This window comes from Lepidochelys olivacea (genome assembly GCF_965140295.1).
Source record: "Lepidochelys olivacea isolate rLepOli2 genome assembly, chromosome: 2".
NCBI classification, from domain to species: Eukaryota; Metazoa; Chordata; order Testudines; family Cheloniidae; genus Lepidochelys; species Lepidochelys olivacea.
In genome coordinates, this window is record NC_140412.1 from 177,540,005 (window position 1) to 177,556,633 (window position 16,629).

General features: G+C 41.1%; 1 protein-coding gene across 6 annotated transcripts in view; it reads left to right on the top strand.

Annotated features, from left to right (window-relative positions):
- Nucleotides 1-16,629, top strand: part of GLI3 (GLI family zinc finger 3) — a 247,000-nt gene that overhangs the window by 51,847 nt on the left and 178,524 nt on the right. The window lies entirely within an intron of this gene.

The following is a 16,629-nucleotide window of genomic DNA, read 5'->3' on the forward strand; positions in this document are numbered from 1 at the left end:
TGCTCATCACCAGCGCATTGGAGCACCTTCCACATACATTTAATAGCAAGAGAGAAATCCACACACTTCATAAACATAGATAATAACAATTAAGATAGATAGATGATTAACTAAAGAGGAAAAATCCCTATATTAGTTTTCCCTGTGATATATGACTGCAAGAGTAAGCCATGTATGATTTTCATGTCGTCATATTGATGTGTTAGTTCTAGGAACTGTAAAGTGAATTTATATAGATAAAAAGCTAAGCCTTACCATGGCATACAAACCAAAATATGGAGATAATTTCTTTCCAAATGAAATGAAAATATGATTGGAAACATCATGCTTTAGTTGTGTGAAGCACTGTTAGAAGCAGGCCAATGGACTTTGATTCAATATGATATGGAAAATTATAAAATCAAGAACGAAAAAAATCTCACCCTCTTTGCCTTTGTTTCTGAATAGACTTTGGGGTGAATTCTGCTCATATTTACACTGAGTACCCCATTGGTGTCAGTTGGGTTGTATCAGTGTAGCGAAGAGCACAGCTTGGCCCTTAATGTGCAAAGGGGAGTAAATTATGTTTATAAACAGTATTAATAATCTTTCACTCAAAATTCACTATTTGGTTACTTGTATTTAGGAAACCTCTGAAGCCAGGTAAAGATCTCAGAATCATTTTCATTAATTTGGGATGGTAGATTAATATTTTGATTATTTTTTGTCTTGCAAAGTGCCTGAATATGTTCTTAAACACTTCGATGAAGAAGTTTGTGCAGCTGCTAGTGACTTCCATATCTCTAAGACCAGAGGGGACATACAACTTGTATGCCCACCATGAATCTCTGAAGGTGTGTAGATAGAAAGATAGATCCCATTTCCTAGATGGCAGCTGGTTGAGTGGTCAGACAAATTTGGATGGGTAGATATATGAATATTCAGTCATCATTTCATGACTCTTCACCAGAACTACTTCAGTGGAGGTCTCTGGACCACTGATGATCTGAGAGTTGGCTGATCACATAATACTGACTCCTACTTGTTTCCAGCTGCATTAAAAGACAGCAAAAATACATTTAAATACTTTTCCATGTAAGTAATTGTTGTGGTTGCTATACAGGTATTATACTCTTTTGAATAGGAGAAATGGTGGGTTTTTATTTTTCATTGGTATTACTGTAGCACCTAAGGTTATGAACCAATCTTGATTAAGCTGTGGCCCAGCCTATGAAAAGTGTGAGGAACCTGCTCTTTATCCTTTGAAATAAATTAATTTTTGAGGTCATGAGCTCTTGTATTTCATATACATGCATGAACACTGATATTTCTTATACACAAGATCCTTAGCTTGTGTAAATCAGTGTAGCTTCATTGGCTTGGTTCTGGCCTATAAAATGAATGATGGCTAGACTACAAAACTTGCTCAAAACTTTTTGAAGATCTAGCCCAAAATCTTATCTTCATTCTCTCCAGCCAAGGAGGTTAGGAAGTTCTGGAAGCTAAGAGACAACAGCATAGATGTTAAATAAAAAGCTATAATTTTGTCAGATGGAAGATAAATATTTTGGGTGTTTTTAAACATTTAAATTATTCTTTCAAATAGTGCTCTTGCTGCTGCTTCTTAGGATATGCACAACCTGCCTCAAGTGGCACATGACCAGGATTCATCACTGAATTTGGTCTGCTGGTTGGATCATTAGCTTCCTCAGCTTGGGCCGGGTACTGATGGGGAGTGTGATGTGAACACTGACCCATGACCCCCTCAGGGGTGCTGGAACAATTTTTATAGTGAGGGTGCTGAGAACCATTGAACCAAAATGTAAACCCTGTATATAATAGAAACCACTTCAAACCAGGGGGTGCAGCAGCACCCAGTTCCAGCACCTTTGTGCCCCCCAGAGATCTTGCTGAATTGTGCTGTTTTACCTTGGCACATATGAGTAGCTGTCCTAACCCACTTCTGTTCTTGCAAAAGAAAAGGTTTAATGGTAACACTTTTTGCAGCTGCTTAACAATGCAAGCCTTTAACAGTTTATATGGAAAAGGTATAAAACAAAACATTTGGGTTTTGGATAGAAGAACTCTGACTTGATAAAAATTGAGATAAGTTGAAGAACAGTTTTGTAGACTGCTTTGAATTAATATTGACCCAATATATCAAACTAGTGAGAATCAGGGATCAAATGTACAGGGTCTCATAGAGAGAACACTGGTATTAAATATTGCATTTGGATCAAAGTTATTTTGCTAGATAGTTTAATGAGGGGTGTGGGAATAGACTAATACGAGATTATTTTTCTGTCACAGGAAAGAGGAAGATTTTATCATTCCATGGATGCTACTGTATTTGAAGGCAGCATCTAGTGGTTTGAGCAGAGTTCTGGCAGATAGGAATGCCCGAGTTCTAATTCTGGTTCTGCCAATGATAACTTAACCTCTGTGTCTGTTTCCACAACTGTAAAATGTGGAGCTCTGAAGACTGGTTAATGTAGGCGCAGCCCTTTAAAGCTATGAAATGCTCCTCTCGCCGCATGAGACTAGCAGTTGCAATTGCCTAATTTACTTGACCTGATTCAAATGAAAAGATGCTTGGAGCATGGTGTTCTTGGTGAGAGGTCTTCAGCTCTGTGATTTTGCTGTGATTCATAAACCAGGGACAGCTTTAAGGTATAATATCACATGACCTATCAAAGTTAGAAACAAATGCTTCATTCCACTGGAAAGTTAGCTGTGGAAGCTTGCAAGATAGCTACATTTAAATCACATCACTGTCTTGCTCCCCCCCCCCCGTGTGTAATTCCAGTGTGTGTGTGTGTTGGGGGGCGTGGGGGAAGTAGGGTGATGATCAGAAAGATGGGATTGAAGAGACCAATATCATGCAAACTGCCAGGGCTAGAAATGCTTTGGGTTGGTCAAACACTTTCTGTGTCAGCAAACTTTTCCAGATCCTTGGTACAGTGATCAGCAGAAAGAAATTTTGGTTCCTGATTAAAACTCCTTCTTCCAATCCATTTCTCTCCTTTGGCCTGGATCATACAATTGGTGATGAAGCCACTCCAGTTTTGGTTGCAGTTTCTTGCTTGTTGGCACCTTTGTGAATGATGAGAGCTTTTTTTCTTGCTGCCGACTCTGATCCACAAGAATTTCAAATTTTTCCAGTTACCAGTCAGACTTGAAAGAAGCAGCACCTCAAAGTGATGGCCACATGGATATTATGACGCCAAACTTGTTCTTCTTTTACTCTTGAATTTTGTCTTTTAGATTTTTGAGAAATGTTCACCTCTACTAATGAGGGATAGCTGTCATGGACTTTAAAAGAGTCCTCTTTCAATCTCTCTCCCCGCTCCTCCCTCCAGATAAGTTATAACTTTCAACTGAGTTTATAGCCAGTTAGTGATGTGGTTTGTATGATGGGAGCCAACCAAGTATTTTCTTTGCCGGCAGCTTAAGCAAGCACAGAGTTGTCTTCCTGTAACTAAATGGTAACTCGTTGTGTAGGCGGGATCCTGTAACCATCTGTGTGCGACAGGTTCGGCTGGTCCTCCTTCCACCCAGCTCTGTGTGTAGTAAGACATTCCAGAGAGCATTGCCCCATGTCTTCCTGGCATGCTGTCCCCTGCTGAAACACTATGGGATAGCTATCCAGATTTTTCACAGAATGAACTTGTACAAACACAGACCACCTGGGTACAAAGAGTTTACACATGATTGTGTTGGGAGGACACAGCTCAACTGTTTCTGTGTTACCAGATCAGATAAGCATGTCTAGACCTAATTTTAAATCAATGTACTTATCATGTGGATCTTAAAATTCAGGCCTCTGAATTTCAAGAAGGATAAACAAATGTCTATGATGATAATTCTTGTGGCATGTAGTTACGTGCAAGATTAGTGAGTCAGTGGCCTAGATTCTATGGCTCTCATGGGAGGGAAGTAGCACAATTTGGTGCATACGGTATCAAAAGATGTGCAACATATATGAAAACAAGGGCACTATTGTGTTGCCTCTGTGTGCAGTGGTATTTGGGCAGCCTGTTTGTGGAGGAAGGAGATGTGGCCAGAAGATGGAAGTCTGTGCTTCATGCTCCTAGGACCAGTACATGGACAGATAAAGGGCAAGGGAACACTAATGAGACAGCTTAACGTCTGCCATTATTTATGTGCTCCACTTTTACTGGGTGGGGAAATTGGAGGCTGAAGAGAGGGCTGTTGTGATTGGTGTACTAACAGTGACAGAGATGCCAGAATGGGAGGCTTTAATGGGGCAGTGCAGTGTTGGTGCCAAGCTGTGATAACAAAAATCGATGCTGAAAGTAGATAAATCACCACTACCCAAAAGCACATATACCCTCTTCTTGCCACACTCTAGGCAGAGTCTGTTGTATCAAACTATCTGTCAGAGCCATTTGGGATATGTGAGACCTCTGTGTTCTAAACTTATTAGCATGCTATTTGTTGTGTTTTTACTAAGTAGTTGTCTTCCTACTTATTTGTCACTACCTCCCCTGTGAAGTTGCTGTGGTTTAAACTCTGTTGCACATTTAACTTTTGTGTGCATGATTTTGGAGCCTGTTCCTAAAACATTTCTATATTAATTCCTTCATGGATTGTCTTCTCCATCACCATGCTTTCTTTTTCTATTCTTCATTTTTGGCTTTCAGCTATGACAATGTCTGTAACTTGGCAGCCATGTGATAAACTGAGTTCTCCTTTCCCACTTTTTGTGCTAGGCATCATGTTAGTTCCTGCTCTGGATACCAGCAATCATTATTTTTTCTATCCAAAGGCGTTACTGTCTTGATACATGAGTGGTGCTGTTTTTCCCGTACTTGCATAAACTGTCCTCTGAGCCTATATATCCATGGCATGCTCAACAAGTCATATAATCACTCATTTGGGGATGGGGATGGGCGGGAGGGCACATATGAATTTTTAAAGTCAGTTTCTGTACATTTTTAGTGCACATTTTTCATTTATTTTAGCCTTTTTTTTGTGATCAAAGAGAGATTTGAGGCTTGTGACGTTAATATTCATATTGAATTTTTCAAAGCCGTTTCAAGACCTTTGTAATCAAATCTGCTGTTGTATTTGAAGCCAGGGAAATTTGAGACCAATAAAATCATTCAGAGCCATTTGTGTAGGGCGGTGGATGGGGGAGGTGGAGGTTGTGTTCATTTTGGAAGTAAAAAGTATGAAGAACCATGAAATTTCATTTGTTATTTCCCAAAGTTGCAACTAATTTTTCTTTCACAAGTGCAGTCCTGCAGTGTGGAGTAGAGTAATTTTGTCATCAAAATAGTATGTTGTTTTAAATCTGGCCCCATATTTTATGTTCTGAATATTGATAGGGACAGGGAGGCAAGTAAGAGCAGTGGGGAGAGAAGAAAGTGAGGAGGAAAAGGAAAGCAGATGCTCTGCTGGCATTAAATAAATGTTGTAAAAGCACCCACACATGCGAAGTACTGAACCCTTGAAATGTTAGTTGTAAATAAAACTGAAAATTGAGTCAACTCAGGTCAGACTGTAGAGCAAATCATCACAATTGCATGTAAGGTTATTTTATCTTTTGACAGCTTTTAATAACCACTCAATTTATTCAAGTGCTTGGAGAAATAACTCTTCATTTAAACTATGTAAGTGCAAGCCCTGATAAAGAATGTGGAAGTTTTGTAGTGGGTTGGTTCTAAGTGCATCCTTGCTGTGTTTACTAATATAAAGAAAGCTAACTCTGTTTTAAAGAAAAAATAGATTTAAGCCATATGTACAGTGCACAGGAGGGAGCATCTAAAATCTGATTTAAGTAAAGAGTGGCTCTGTCATCTGTGTAGAACTGAAGGGAGAAGTCATTTTGTTAACATCTCCCTCTCTCCAGCTTTGATTTATGTCTGATTTCCCTCTCCAGATTCCTTGCCTGACGTGAGTTTTGAAGATCTGCTATGGTCACTTATCAGATATAGTAAATAACAGTCTTCACCAGGTTTAAGATGAAAGATATTGATAACACAAATTAGAAAACAATCCAAACATTTGAGAACAAATGCCTGAGCGCTATCAGTGAATTTCCAGAGTAACCCTAATCCTAATTCACACACGACACTCACTCACTCATTCACATAATATTTGCTCTAATTCTAACATAGTTGCTGCTCCCAACAGTGTGCTGTTCTGAAGCTGTCTTGAAATCAAATGGCACATGTGAAAGAATCTAGAGGTTTTTCTCCAGCTCACTATTTCTCTCTTCTCTGACATGCAGAATCTCAAGAAATATTAAACACAGAAGGGAAGGGTGGGTATTTTGTATATGACTTTAAAGTGTTACTTATTAAAATCTTATTATTATCATTAAACCTAAACATCACTGCAAAGGATGCTAAGAGTCACCATGGTGCAAGGGGTAGGATGCTGGATTGGGACTCAAAAGGCCTGGTTTCTGTTTCTGGCTCTGCTACTGCCCTGTTTTGTGAATCTGGGTGTCACATTACTTCTCTGCTTCTTGTTTCCACTCTCACCCTTCATCTGTCTTGTCTATTTAGACTGTAAGCTCTTTGAGGCAGGATCTGTCTCTTACTATGCCTATATATAACATTTGGCACAATGAGCCCCCAATCTTAGTTGAGCATCCCAGGACAACAGCAGTGCAGATATTTCTCAGATGTACTCCACAGTTTGATTTCAGTCTCCCAACAAGACAGTTTTGTGGTGTGAAATTCTGTCATCAAAAATAATGCAGCTACTTGGGTTCACTTACAGATGCTACAGCCCAACTTTTTAAAATGCCTTGGCTTTTAGGTGCCTGATTTAAGGACACACCTTGCCTAGTTTTCAGAGGTTCTGAACACCTCAGTGCCCATTAACTTAAACTGGAATTGAGGGTGTTTAATATCTCTGCCTATCAGGCACTTAGATGTCTAAAGTTGGGCATTCAAATCGGAGGAGACTTTTGAAGACGGGTCTATACAGATATTCTATAACACATATCATAGTCTTATAGGTTACAGCATTGTAAATGTTGTAATGAGATTTTCTTACACTTTAAAAAAGTTGCATGGCTGTATTGACTTAGCCTTGGTATCTAGACCTTTGACATCATAGTTACTATGAGATATGGTATCCTTTCTCTCATTACAGTCAAGCTGATTCCTATGATTTTGAATGAAATAGGCAGTCAGTATCATAGCACTCCCTCATGGGGTCTGTACTGCAGTTTGTGTACAGTACCATGTGAGAGAGTACTTTTAATGTTTGAAATCATGTCCTTTGGTTCCTTCTTAATTATCATGGATTTTGCTTGAACTGCCTTTCTACACAGTTTCTTTCATAACTTTGGCCTTCAGTAATAGTTACATGGAGTCCTTCTATAGGTAGTGGTCAAATTATCCAATGATATCTGCTTAATGTAATAAAAACTGATAAAAATAAATGGTGCAAGTTTTTTACTTTAGTTCCTGAGGATCATGTCAAAATAACCAGTGATAGAAGTAACTGCAAGGCCCTGTATGGCTACTTTCGCTCCACTTAGATGGCAAAGCAGTATTTGGTGGAGATAACTTTTAGAAAATACCCTTCATCCCAAAGTTTCCTAAAAATCTTTACAAACTACAGTTTTAATCCTGTGAGCTGCAGAGCCCCCTTCAGTTCCTGCTGACTTTACTTTTTGCATTCAATTAAACTGGAGGGGAAGTTTAGAAAGAATGTAATTACCCATGTTGGTGTTTTGTCAGGACGCTGCGATTAACACCTGTACACTTGCAAAAATGCCAGGGGATCTCAGGTCTGATTCTGATCTTATTTATATATGAACATGATCTCTCTATGTCTATCTCGGTCTCTCTCTGTCCGTGTACGGCTGTGGCTGAGAGTGGTAGCACTGCCTCTTTTTAAGGTTGCTCAGCACTTCCCATTGTAAGACACTGTGTTCGATTGCTTATTCCTTTGCCAGACTTATCTGTTTGGGCTGACGTTTTCCATGTCTGGTGCCTGTCTAAGTCTGAATTGATGTGGAAAATTTAAGCCAAAATGGGTCAGCTATTTCCAAGAACTGGGCTAGGGAACATACGTCGTTTTGCCCATGTTAAAAAAAATTCTGGGACTTGAAATTTGCTATCCCTGTGAAAATCTGCCCAAATTTGGCGTAGTTATAAGCCTCTGAAAAGTGACAGTTTGCATGGGCACAGCAGAGTTCCTGAATTGAGAGCAGGGAGCCTGTCTCTCCTGTGGTCTCAGTGACTCCTGTGCTGTGCCCAGATAGCTTGGAGGAGGAACCTGCCTAATTCGAATGCAGAGGGGAGAAGAGCCGGATGTGTGAGGGGGATTAAATTGGGACAAGGACCTGGGGGGAAGGGAAACGGGGTGAGGGCTGAGGTGGAGGAAGACTGGAACTGGCTGGGCAAAGAGACTGGGACTGGGAGCTGAGGATGGGGACTGGAGGCTGCGGGAGAAGCTAGGATTGGCTGGACGAGGAGACTGGGACTGAGAACCAGTGGAGTGTGGGGGAAGAGAGACCAATGTGCTGAGGTGCGGGAGTGTGGGGAGAGAATTGGGACTGGCTGGGCAAAGAGACTGGGACAAGGATTGGAGGATACACACTGAGATTGGAAGAGGAGGCTGAGGAGGAAGATTGGGAGTGGGAGCCGGTGGGGAAGGGAAACGTGGATGGGGGCAGAGGGTGTGACTGGAGGCTAGGGTGGAGAAGAGAGGCAGATTGGATGAGGAATCGAGGGTGGGAACTGGGAATGGCTGAGCAGGGAGGAGACGCAGTAGGTTGGGGAGTCTGGAGGATGAGATTAAGACTTGGTGGGTAAGGAGACTGGTGTTGGTATGAAAAGCCTGACAAGTGGAGACTGGGGACTAGCTAGGTCAGAACAGAACTGGGACAAGGGGTGGGGAAGAGGCAGGACTGTAACAAGGACAGATTGGAGAAGATGGGGCAGAAAGGGGCGGGTCACACTTGAGGGAAACAGGCAGAAGAATCTGTGTCCACTAGAGCATACTCCCCTCCTGGAATGGAACGCAAGATTCTTGAGTCTCATCATCCCTCTGCTGTTACCAAACAACTCCGAAAAGTATGGAAAAGTATGTCTCATCTCCCTCTAGTGCTGGTCCACACAGAGAATGACAGCGTGCTACAGCTATCTGTTATTCTGTTTGCTCAAATGACAGAGAACTGTGAGGTAGGTCTAATTAAGAATTAAGGCTGCCTGAGTAATTTGACTCCTTTGTGGGTGTGTGTTATGGTACAGTCTTCAGTTACATGATCACACACTGGTTTTTCTACAGGACCCATGCCTCATTCAAGGGACCTGCTCTGGGGATGCATCAGGGTTGTTGTGAAGTGAAAGGAGACATGTCTGTAGGACCTCTGCTTCATTTGTTGCAGAAGTTGGCAGGTGTGCAGTGAATGAGGCATGGGATTGCAGGAAGAGAAAGAAGGGTCTCATGGTTTACGCAGTTGAATTCTGGCCAAGAGAAGTGAGTTCTGTCTCTGCCTTTGCCACAGTGCTCCTATGTGACTCTGGGTAAGTCACTTAAACCAAACTTTCAAAGGTGGTCACCAGTTGCATGTTCCCCTTTTTCTGGGTGTCAGATTTGAGACCATGGGGTCTGACTTGCAGAAGTGCTGAGCACTCACAGCTGCAGCTGAAGTACATGGGAGCTGTGTTTTGAACATAAAAAGTACTATATAATGCTAAATACAGGTCAAATTGGGCATCTAAAATGAGTGGATACTTTTGACCTTAATCTCAATGCTTCAGATCCCGATCTGCACAATGGAGATACTACCTTCTTTTCATGTCACTCTCATTTTCTGAATATAATAAATGTTTGTGAAGCTATCAGATGCTATAGTGATGAGAACCATAGAAAAGCCCATGAGGAAATTAATAATTCTGTCTTTATAGCTGTGTTTGAATAGTGTGCAGTAAATAAGGCCTCAGGCCATATATTGAACAATGAGAAAAAATAAAATATTGAATAGCTGCTCATTAATTGAGCACTATCCATCCTGTGCATTGGATGAGACAGGACTGCTGTGGTCAAAATCATATGTGATCATGTGGTTAAAGAGTATATCATAAAGCATATGTGGAAAGGGGCTGAATTAAGGTTGTAGAGGCAACCTTAACTCTGGCATTTCCTAACTTTTCTGTACTTGACTTTGTAACCTTAATGATATTCTTTGAACATAATTTCTGTGTGTGTAAAACTACACAGATATCTATATCATGTTCGTACATATACAAACACAAACTATATATACACTCAAATAATTTTCAGAAAGAAACTTTGAAAAAAATGTTTTAATAAATTAAGGATCCAATCCTGTAAATACTTAAACACATGGGTAACTGTACACATGCAAGTAGTCTCATTGACTTTCATGAATAAAGTTTCTTATGTATATGTGTTTTCAGGATTCAGCCACAAGTAACTAGGTAGTAGTGCATGTTGGTTTTTTCCCCACTTCAAAATAAGTTATATACTCCCATTTAGTCCTACTTACTGACAGTCGATCTACATATCTGTCATCTAACCATTTAAAATCCAGTTCCCATTCCTTTAAAACTTTTGACTCCCTCTCAATAATGAGATAACTGCTTGACATAGAAATTTTATTGGTAAAAAGTGTGATTTGTTCCCAACTTCCTGAGGGCCCACTCTTGCAGTTGTTACTTGTATGTGACTTTAAGTTAATGGTGATTTTGTCTTAAGGACTGTAGGATGAGGCTCTTTGCCAGTAAACTTAGCTAAGTGGTGTAACAAAGGTCTGATAATTAATTGATAACTGCCCACCCTGTTCAAAAAATTCTGTGAATTTTTTTATATTTCTTTTTCCTAGAGGAAATTTGTATTTTTTTTAAATTGGAGCCATATTTAACTTGTTTTCAATTTGTGACTGACTGTATGGCCATCCTTGTAAAACACCTGACCCAGTTAAAACCTCTAACATCTTTAAAAATCTTCCAAGTCCTCCATTCTGTAAATGTGATGGTACCTGGCAGCTCACATTTTAGTTCAGGTATATGATGTGTTGTCATTTAATCAATTTATTATTCAGCCTTTAGACACTACGGTGAGAGATGCTACAGAAAAACATTAGCTGGACCCGTTAGCTATTGTTTAGTATACTCCTGTATCTCCAACCAGTAAGGCCTTTTATCGCTCAAGTATTGGAATGGTATGCAGCAGGGAGCAGAGATCTGCACTAGAGATTTGCGCCAGTTCTAGCCAGCTACCTGTGTAAACCCCGCACCCTAGTGGAAACAAGCAAAGCAGCCTAGAACAAGAATAGGCTCCTCCAGTGCAAATTTCAGCTTGGCCTCTTTTACACTAGGGGTTTGTAATGGTGGTTGGAATTGAAGCATTTCCACAATGTGGACAAGGTCTAGTCTTCCGTACTGAGTGGAAAGTATGATACCTCTAGCACAGCCTCTCCCTTACTCTCAAGGGCACTGAGTGAAAAGGGGGTGGGATGTGAGTGGAGAATGGGTATCTCTGTGGAGACATATTGCCTTGCGTGTGATCTTGATCTTGAATAAGGCACCAAGCTCTATGCTCTGTTGTTTAATTCTATCTAACATCAGCACCAATGTTGTGTTTTGCAATGGAAATCTTATTAATTCAGGATCAGGTTCCTTTGCATCCCCTATCTTGCTCTTCACTTTTTACCCTGTGTTTGTACACACAGCACTCTGTGCCTGAATTGTGCAGGATGAAGCCTACGGCTTTGCCTAGACTAAGATTTAAAGGTGTATTGTTCGCTAACGCGTGAGCTAACATATTCTAAAAGTCCAGTGCAGACTTAGTAGACAGTGGACACTTCAACCTTGTGCTAACCTGGTGGATTAAAGTCTATGGGGGAGCCTCGGCTTTAATTCAGCCATTTTAGGGTGTCAAAGTCTACAGTAGACTTTTAGAAGGGGCTAGCTAACACATTCCAAGAATGCATCTTTAAATCCTAGTCTAGACAAATTCTGAATGAGAACCTTCATAGCCGAGTGGGTGATATAAGAAATGTCAGGGAGAGCAGCAGATTGGGAAGTCTGAGAATGTTGACACAAATCTCTAGTGGTCTTCAAGAAAAGAGCGTATATAATATTGATTCTACTGGATTAGGATTGTTCTCTGCAGACTGTGACTATAGTGGATGGTTTCTGATGGATTTATAAATTTTGTTGGGGTGAGAGTGTGGATGTTTGTGTCACCAGGAATCTGTAGATAAAAGATAGTACAATTAGTAGCATTTACCTGCATTATTTCTCCACATACTGCTATGTTCCCCTCCACCTTGCGTTTTAGGCTTCAACAAACTTAATCTCAAAGGAAATTGAGTCAAAAATGCTGAGTTTCAGCTGATTTTATGGCAAAATGGCGAGTTTCACCTTGTTTTGATACACAACCATAAATTATCTCAGGTTCACTTGTAAGTAGGCCCAGTTGGCTCATAAGTTTCACTAACCTCATCAAGGTTCTCCGTGATCATGGGCTAAGTTCTGAATGTGAAACGAAGCCTGAAAGTTTCATGGGTTTTCAGGTTTCATATTGAAAGTTCACGCAATTCTAGTTTTTATTGACCCAATATTTCTGTAGTTCTGGTGTGTAATTCACTAATGTATCAATGGAGGTCTCTAAAGGGATGAGGCTGAGTAAAGCTCTAGCACAGTAGTAATAACAGTCATTTAATTTATAACTTATAAAGCACTCCCCGCATCTCTTGGCAGAGTATTTGGAGTGCTATACAGTAATTTCCAAATAAATTTAAAAAATTGCAATATAATAAAAAATATTGTCCCATATTTAGTGATAGGTAAAACAGAAAAGGGGATTCTCTCTGGAGAGAGGAATTGTTCTCGCTTTGGAGGTAACAGGCTTATAATTTATTTTTAAAAATACAAAGATTTTAGATATTTAGAAGCATGGAAAGAGGAGCTGAATTGGCTGTCCAAGGAGGAATGAATTTCTACGTAAAAGTCAATCTGCCACTTGAGAGTCAACCAGTTGTAGAAAATTATCAGGGTTATGCTGATGTTACGTTTTCACAAACTAGTGAGCAAATGCATCACCATGTTCAGTTCAGCTACTTCTAAAACTTGCATATACACCACTGATTGGTGCCAGTACGACTGCCAGTCCGAGTCTTTGGTTATTATCAAAAAGCAATGCATGTACTTTGACGTTAACACCCTTTAATGCCCACATTACAGTTTTGTCTCCATGATTTTTGAAGATAAAGCCCAAAAGAGAAATATCTAGTTCAGTACAGCAAGTGGCGCTAACCTTACTATGATAGAAAGGGTCTTTTAGTCTTAGCTATGGAGTCCAACAGGCAACTCCATTATCCGTTCTATTTCTAATAACATATGCACTCTATGGAGTGTTGAAAAACCTTTCTGTCATGGAAGTACAAAATTTTCTGTTAGGAGTTTCCTCCATTGCAGGTGATTTTTGAAAGATCACCCTTTGTACATCTGTGGTGGTTAGTTACATTTGATGGGACTAATACTATCAAATTTCACTTTCTCTGAAGGTTTGCCTGTCTTATTTCAGTATATGATGCTATGTAGCTGTGATGGTGCACCTGCCCTGCACTGGACTCTAAAGCGTTAATAAGTCCTTGGGAGGCTGTGCAGGAGAGAGCCAATCAGAGAGTGGCTGTGAGGAGCAGCCAATCAGAGAGTGGCTGCGAGGAGCAGCCAATCAGAGCGTGGCTGCGAGGAGCAGCCAATCAGAGCGTGGCTGGCCATTTAAGAAGGGCTGCAAAGCAGCGCAGCTTCAGTCACTCCCTGTAGCTTGAGGGGAGAGGAAGACTGGCTGCCTTGCAGGCTGAGGGCAGCAAGCACCCTGGACAGAGCAGTGCTGCAGGCAGAGATCTGGGAATTTAAAGGCAGCTCCTGGTGGACTGCAGGGATCTGCAGGTTGAGGCCCTCAGGCAAGGGCAAAGAGGGTGCTTGGGCCATAGGGAAGTGGCTCAGGGAACTCTACAGATGAGTCGGAGGGGACGGCGCAAGTGGTGGCCATCTACAGGGTCCCTGGGCTGGGACCTGGAGTAGTGGGTGGACCCGGGTTCTCCCCCGGCCCCAATCACCACTGGGAAAGTGGCAGAACTCTGGACAGCAGTTGTCACTGAGGGAAGTGGCTGGACAGATATTGCAGAGCCCCCAAAACTCATAGCATAGCATGGTTGGAGACCTGTGTCACTGAAGAGGACACTGAGGTCCTGGGAGTGACGTGGGTCCCAAAGCAGAAGTGACGGTGGCAAGGCACCACCAGAAGAGCTAATCTCCATGACAGCCAGCAGGAGGTGCTGGAGTGGTGAGTTGGACCCCATCACAGTGGCACAATTGACAAAATTGTCGAGAAGCACAATAAAAGCAACACAAGCTACATGCTTATGTTATGGTTTATCTTTTGCTATTCTTCACCACTTACAACACTTCTAGTAGAACTCGCCCAAACAATGAGATTAGGATAAAAGAATTCTTCTTATCTGAAAGGGCTGGCAGCTTGATGTGAAATATATCTGTATTATAGTACCAAAGGACTAAAGCTTTCCAGTGAAGAGAAAAAAGATGAATTTCCATTAGTGTCAGCCAGGTGTACCTTTTTTTTTAAATCACCTTCAACTTCTACCAATGGCTAGATTTTCAAAGCGGCTTCTATTCGCTTTCAGTATTTGTGCTTCCAAAAAAGAATGTATGTAGTCCGACTGCATCTAGCTATTTGATTTGATCCTGCAAACGTCATCTGCATGCACCATTTTTTGGTTTTATGAGAGAAAATAATTGTATTCCCCAAACTGTAGACACAAAATTTGAGTCAATTTTTGAACACTTAACCTCATATATTTAATAAACTGGGAGAGACATTGGTACTTTGAGCTTGCTACTACCATTGTTAATGTGATGATCAAAAATTATCATTATGAGAGGTTTTAAAAATAGACATGAGAAGAAAGTGCTGCTGTTAAGAAAACAACCTACAAACTGTTTTCAGGTTATTTATTTATTTTTCAGTTTTCCTGCAAGGCTATTAGGAAACTTCAGAGTCAGATTTTAAAGTAGTATCGGTATGAGGCGGAAAAGAGGAGACATGAGAGCGGAGGTCCAGATCCTCAAACTGTTTAGGCATGTAACTCCATTTAATTTGAATGGGAAACGCAGTGGATCTAATTCACCTCGATTTCAGGAAGGCATTTGATACTGTTCCACATGGGGAATTATTAGCTAAATTGGAAAAGATGGGGATCAATATTGAAAGGTGGATAAGGAACTGGTTAAAGGGGAGACTACAGCAGGTCACACTGAAAGGTGAACTGTCAGGCTGGAAGGAGGTTACTGGTGGAGTTCCTCGGGGATCGGTTTTGGGACCAATCTTATTTAATCTTTTTATTACTGACCTTGGCACAAAAGGTGGGAATGTGCTAATAAAGTTTGCGGATGACACAAAGCTGGGAGGTATTGCCAATACAGAGAAGGACTGGGATATCGTACAGGAAGATCTGGATGACCTTGTAAACTGGAATAATAGTAATAGGATGAAATGTAATAGCAAAAAGTGCAAGGTCATGCATTTAGGGATTAATAACAAGAATTTTTGTTTATAAACTGGGGACGCATCACTTGGAAGGAACAGAGCAGGAGAAGGACCTCGGAGTATTGGTTGATCACAGGATGACTATGAGCCGCCAATGTGATATGTCCGTGAAAAAAGCTAATGCGGTCTTGGGATGCATCAGGTGAGGTATTTCCAGTAGAGATAAGAAGGTGTTAGTACCGTTATACAAGGCACTGGTGAGACCTCATCTGGAATATTGTGTGCAGTTCTAGTCTCCCATGTTTAAGAAGGATGAATTCAAACTGGAACAGGTACAGAGAAGGGCTACTAGGGTGATCCGAGGAATGGAAAACCTGTCCTATGAAAGGAGACTCAAAGAGCTTGGCTTGTTTAGCCTAAGAAGGCTGAGGGGAGATATGATTGCTCTCTATAAATATATCAGAGGGATAAATACCAGGAAGGGAGAGGAATTATTTAAGCTCAGTACCAATGTGGACACAAGAACAAATGGATATAAACTGGTCATCAGGAAGTTAAGACTTGAAATTAGACAAAGGTTTCTAACCATCAGAGGAGTGAAGTTCTGGAACAGCCTTCCAAGGGGAGCAGTGGGGGCCAAAGACATATCTGGCTTCAAGACTAAGCTTGATAAATTTATGGAAGGGATGATATGATGGGATAGCCTAATTTTGGCAATTAATTTATCTTCGACTATTAGCGGTAGATTTGCCCAATGGCCTGTGATGGGATGTTAGATGGAGTGGGATCTGAGTTACTACAGAGAATTCTTTCCTGGGTGTCTGCCTGGTGAGTCTTGCTCACATACTCAGGGTTTAGCTGATGGCCATATCTGGGGTTGGGAAGGAATTTTCCTCTAGGGCAGATTGGCAGAGGCCCTGGAGGTTTTCTCCTTCCTCTGCAGCGTGGGGCATGGGTCACTTGCTGGAAGATTCTCTGCATCTAGAAGTCTTTAAACCATGATTTGAGGACTTCAATAGCTCAGACATAAGTTAAGAGTTTGTTACAGGAGTGGGTGGGTGAGATTCTGTGGCCTGCGTTGTGCAGGAGGTCAGACTAGATGAGCATAATGGTCCC